This window comes from Pelodiscus sinensis, chromosome 1, assembly GCF_052426305.1.
Source record: "Pelodiscus sinensis isolate ZL-2025 chromosome 1, ASM5242630v1, whole genome shotgun sequence".
NCBI lineage: Eukaryota > Metazoa > Chordata > Testudines > Trionychidae > Pelodiscus > Pelodiscus sinensis.
The window spans coordinates 79,198,763-79,204,762 of NC_143052.1; positions in this window are offsets into that span (position 1 = coordinate 79,198,763).

Here is a 6,000-nt window from a genome sequence, read left to right on the forward strand (position 1 = left end):
GTTTAACACATTCCTTGTCATTTAACTGGGGTGATGGGGGTGCTTGAAACCTGGAGGAGGGAAGGGGACTTGAAACCTGGAGGGCGGAAGGGGACTTGAAACCTGTGTGTGACCCGGGCATCAGCCTGAGCATTACAGGTTTCCCTTGTGCATCACCCACTGTGCACCCACCTACCCCCTTCTCCCCCGGGTGTTACACAACCTCACTGCACTCACCTGCTGCTTCATCTCCGGCATCAGATGACACCTGGGAGGCCTCTGGGGTCTGTGTGACTGGCTCCAGAGTGAGGGTCGCCGTCTCCTCACTGTCCTCCTCTGGCACCATGTCCCCGTCTCCAGACTGCTCTGGGTCCTGCTCTGGCGTGTCCACCACAGGGTCCGCCAAGCCTGACTGCACGAGACGCCGTGGTGTGCATGCTTCACCACCACCCAGGATCTGGTCCATCTCAGTATAATAGGGGCAGGAGTGGGGGGCTGCCCCAGAACAGGAGCTATCCTCCCTGGCCTTCACATATCCCTGGCGTAGCTCCTTAACTTTGGAGCGCACCTGGTCCTGGGTGTGGGGGTAGTGTCCTTTCTGGGCCAGGGCCTCTGCCATGCGGCCATAAATAGCCGCATTTCGCCGCCTGCTTTTTAGGGCTTGTAAGGCCTCCTCCTCTCTCCAGAGCTCGAGAAGGGTCTTGAGCTCTGGCCCAGACCATGACGGTGCCCGGCGTTTGGTTCCCCTAGTTGGGTCCCCAGAAGGGTCTCTAGAAGGGCCAGGAGGGTCTTGGGGCTGGGACATGCTGCACTTAACCAGCCGTGTGCTCTGGCTGCTTTGCTGCCACAAGTGGCTGTGAGGGTGCCTGTCCCTTTAAGAAATGGCTGCAGACAGGAACCAGAGACATGCAAGGTATGCCCCAGTTTGTACACCAGGGCTTCTTCCTGGAGGCCATTATTTTCGAAAAAATGGCCTCCCCGCATCCACACACACTTATTTTCGACGGATCTCCATCGAAAAAGGCGTTTTTCCTCGTGCAATGAGGTTTACCGCCGTCAAAAGAAAAGCCGCATTCTTTCGATTTAATTTCGAAAGAACGCGGCTGTAGTCTAGACGCAGGTGAAGTTTTTTCGAAAAAAGGCTACTTTTTTTGAAAAAACCCCTGAGTCTGGACACAGCCTTAGAGACTAACCAAAATATAGTCTCTAAGGGTATGTCTACACTACCACCCTAGTTCGAACTAGAATGGTTAATGTACTCAATCGAAGTTGCAAATGAAGCCCGGGATTTAAATATCTCCGCGTGGAATGAGGTGTAACGGTAGTTCGACTTAGAAAGCCTAATTCGAACTACCTACTCCATGCTGCGTGTAGCCGCGGGCATGGAGTCCGAACTACTGGGGATTTAAAAATGGCGGCACCGGGCAAGATGCAAATGAAGCCCGGGATATTTAAATCCCGGGCTTCATTTGCAACTTCGATTGACTACATTAACCACCCTATTTCGAACTAGGGTGGTAGTGTAGACATACCCTAAGGTACCACAGGATTAGTTCTTGTTTTTAAAGTTACAGACTAACACAGCAACTCTACTGAGATTCTTTAAAACAGTGTTTCTTAAACTTTTTAAGACCAAGGAACACTAGACAATTTTTTCTTATGAGGAACACCAAGGATTTTTTGTTGAGCAAAAAAAGGGGGGGAAAGGGTCGGGGAAAAGTTATTGACCCCCCCCCCAAAAAAAAGAGGATCGGGGGAAAGTTATTGGGTGGCCATTTTTAACTCTGTTATTCAAATAAAGTTTAAGAAACACTGCTTTAAAATGTACTATAGCCTGCATGCATACCACTTGGTGCTTTTCATTTTTGTTAAACCTCACTAAATTAATAGCATTAGGCTTGGTCACTACTTGCATGGGCAATTTCACGGGAAAATCTACTGTGCTGCCAGTGGAAATTATTAATTTTGGTATCTGGTCAATGTTTTACTTCAAATGTGACACAACACCAGTGCCTAATGAGTCACACTAGCTGCAGTTTCTGGGTAGAATTCAGGGTGGTGGTTTAAAATCCTAAATGGTTTAGAACCCGAGTCAGGGAGAATATCTTCCTCCCTTGACACTCATAGTTCAGAGCTGCTAATCTTCTGGGCATACTGCAAAATTTTGCTTTTCTCCTGGTTACTTACAGGATAGGTGGAGCTAGGAGAGGAGGGTTTTGCTATCCTTGTGGCCTTTTTGTCATTGGATGTTTGTAAGAGCTAACTGAGCAGTGATATGTGAATGTTCTGATGTGGAACAGTGGCCCAAACTTGAGGTGGGGGCTTCCATTTATAAATGGAAATAGATAACTAATTTAGGAAGGCACAGTGTAATTACCTAACATGCCATGTAACTTCAGCTGGAGAACATGATCTTTTCACACAGCGTTGCTGCCATGTTCCACTCAAGAGGTGGCTCCATGTCCCTGGCAAGTAAAGTGATGTAATCATTATGGACTGGATAGTGACTTTACCAGCCACAGCTGTTTTAGGGAGGGAAGATAAAAAAGGGTAACTGTAGCAGCAATTTCGGTAAGCCCTCTGCCTACAAAGACAGGCAGGCTGATCACAGGTATGTATGCAAATGTGGCAATTGCCATGTTCTTTTTAAAGGCACAACAACATGTGAAGTAGTGGATGAAAGTCATGTCCATTCCTGTCACACTTCTTTTGACGTGTGTTAGGGCTAGGATCCCCTCCGCCTTAAGAAAGTTAGGTGCTAGACTTCTTGCCGCCTCTTTGCAGGTTCATTTGTATGAGAAATAGAGAATAAGTGCTTACTAGATCCTCTTTCCAAAAGCAGCCAGAATCCACCTGTAAATACATAGTTTGTTTGTGGTTCTGTAAAGCTCCTTCATGCTTGTCAGTCAAATATCAAAATAAGAATAAACAGTAAATCCCCAACTCACATGGTTTTCCTGATGCTTAGAACATTTCTTGTTGGCAGCCAGAAGGGCCTGCCAGGAATCCCATGTCTTGTCTTTGGCTGCTCAGATATACTCTGAAGTAACATACTAGTGTCATCAAGTGAAGAAATGGGCATGGGCTACCAGTGCTTCAGTGCTCTCACACTGAGAAGACCTGCTATAGAGATGGCATTCACAGAAGTATGCCATATTTTGGATCTCAACACATGGTTGCTTGGCATATATGCCCCAAAACCACTGATCAACTCGTGAGAGGGCACTAGATCATCTGAACAGGAGGACATGAGTAGTGACACACAAAGAAGCTCCTCATGTCTGCTTATTAAGGGTATGATTTCCTACTGGACAGTTTGGAGCTTATGCATGGTTAAGGGGACGTGTGCTCCTTAACCTGACTGAGCTGTATTAATGTTTAAAATAGCTTTTGTGGCAGCAGGAAAATATTTTGACCCATTTGAATTCAGTGGAGCAGTGCATAAGGATCAGAGGGTATGTCTACACTACCACCCTAGTTCGAACTAGGGTGGTAATGTAGGCAACCGGAGTTGCAAATGAAGCCCAGGATTTGAATTTCCCGGGCTTCATTTGCATAAAGCCAGGCGCCGCCATTTTTAAATGTCCGCTAGTGCGGACTCCGTGCCCACGGCTACACGCGGCATGGACTAGGTAGTTCGGACTAGGCTTCCTAGTCCGAACTACCATTACTCCTCGTGAAAGCCTAGTCCAAACTACCTAGTGGCACGGAGTCCACACTAGCGGACATTTAAAATTGGCGGCGCCCGGCTTTATGCAAATGAAGCCCAGGAAATTCAAATATCTGGTACACCTATGCACCTCTGGATCTTAGAAGCTCCCATGGAAGCCACCTAAGGAGTTTCTACACTCAGCTGAATAAGGTAGCAAAGTGCAGGTTTTCATTGCTTGTCTTACTTGAAGGCAGTCACTGCAGTTCCATAGTGCAGTGGAGAAAAATAAAGGTACGATGTAGGGGTCACCATAAATTAGTATAATTAATTCCTTAACAAGAATAGATCCCTTGAGGCTAACAGAGAACTCCTCAGCATCTGAGATGATACATCATAAAAGTTTCAGGTAAGGAAGTTAGTGTATGGCTGACTATGTAATAAACCCCAAGTAACGGTTCTCAGCAAGTATACGTTGATGTAAATTTGCACTCACTTAGGGTATGTCTACACTTGCCCCTAGTTTGGACTAGGGAGGCAAATGAAGCATACTGAAGTTGCTAATGAAGCACGGGATTTAAATAACCCATGCTTGATTAGCATATTTGCGGCCGGTCGCCATTTTAAAATGCCAGTCACCTGATTTAACTTGCCGTGTGTAGACGAGGTAGTACGATCCAAAACCCTTCCCTCGAATTAACTGTTACTCCTACTTGCATGAGGTATGGGTGCTCTGACTAGCTGCTGCGTGCCTGTGCCTTTAAGAGGCTACAGCCAGGAACCACAGAGCTGCTGTACATGTAAAGGCTAGACTGTCCACCAGGGCTTCTTCCTGGAGGCCTTTTTTGACAACAGAACTGGCTTCCTGCATCCACACACACCCTTTTGTCAACAGATCTCTGCCAACAACGCCATTCTTCCTCATAAAATGAGGTTTACCACTGTCAACAAAACTGCCACGTTCTGTCGACTTACTGTCGACAAAACATGGCGGTAGTGTAGATGCAGGTATAGTTTTTTTCAACAAAAGGCCACTTTTGTCGAAAAACCCCTGTAGTCTAGACACACTCTAAGGTTTTGCAGGACCATTCATTGTTTTTTTAAGTTTTTTCCGACTGTGACGGGGCGAGGCAGCCCCGCCCTGAACTAGCAGGGCCCGGCCAGGGTTACTGGGCTGCAGAGGTCCCTCCCCCACGGCCCTACCAAGCATGCCCAGGCTGTAGCTGTGCTATAAAAGCCTGGGGAAGGACTCAGTCATGGGAGACCGCTGGAGGAGGAGGACCGGGGAAGGGAGCTCCCACTCAGCTGCTGCCGGGGACTCCAGGAGAGGCCGGAAGGGACGCGGAGGCGAGTTGGGGCATCCTAGGGACTGCCGGCCGAGGGGACGCTGGCCTGGAGCTCGCAGCAAGTTGGGCAAGTACATGGGAAGGAAGCTTGGGGATCCCGGTAGGAAGTGGCCCAGGGCAGGAGCGGGAGCCGCCTCTCCCGCCCCGAGAACCTCGGCGCGTTTCGGCCGGATTGCCCCGCCGAGGGAGTGACCCGTTACCCGGGCGCTCACAGGGCCCTGGGCTGGGACCCGGTGGAGTAGGGTGGGCCCGGGTCCCCCTACCTGGGGGCCGTCCCCGCGACAACCTATAAACTGTTTTGTGGACTCGGGCCAGAGGTCCTTAGCCCCGCTTAAAGGGCCAGCTGTGAACTGCAGTGTGGACTCAGGCCAGAGGGCCTTAGCCCTGCTTAAAGGACCAGCTATAAACTATTTTGTGGACTTGGGCCAGGGGGCCCATGGACTCAAGAGGGCAGGCGGGAGGGGCCCGCCACACAGACCCTTCTTATCTTTATTACAGTAGCACTTAGAGCAGAGGTAGGCAAATACCAGCCTGCAGACTGCATCCAGTCTGCCAGGATTAGCCCTTGGTGGGCTATATTTACCTGCACCTCCACAGGTACAGGAGACCACAGCTCCCATTGGGTATGGATCACTGTTCTTGGCCAATGGGAGCTTCAATCACCTGTATTTGCAGTAGTACAGGTAAATATAACAGCAGTGGCCCACCACGGGCTTACCCTGGTGAACTGCCACAGTTTTATTGCCCGCCCCAACTTAGAGGCAGCTCAGAAGCTGGACATTCAATTAAACACAATGGTTCTGTGAGGCAGTGTGGGAGGGAAAGCAGTTTTGATGTAAAAACCCCATTTGGTCCTTTTTGCTGTACACACTAGGCTCCAGTGTGCCTGACAGGCACAGTCCATAGAAATGGACCTTGAAGAGGGCGTGCTGGCCCAACAATATGATAGCACCAAGCCATGGGTATTTCCAAAGGAACTGCTGAGGGTGTTACCCTGAAGACTGGTACCAAATATGGAAACATCCA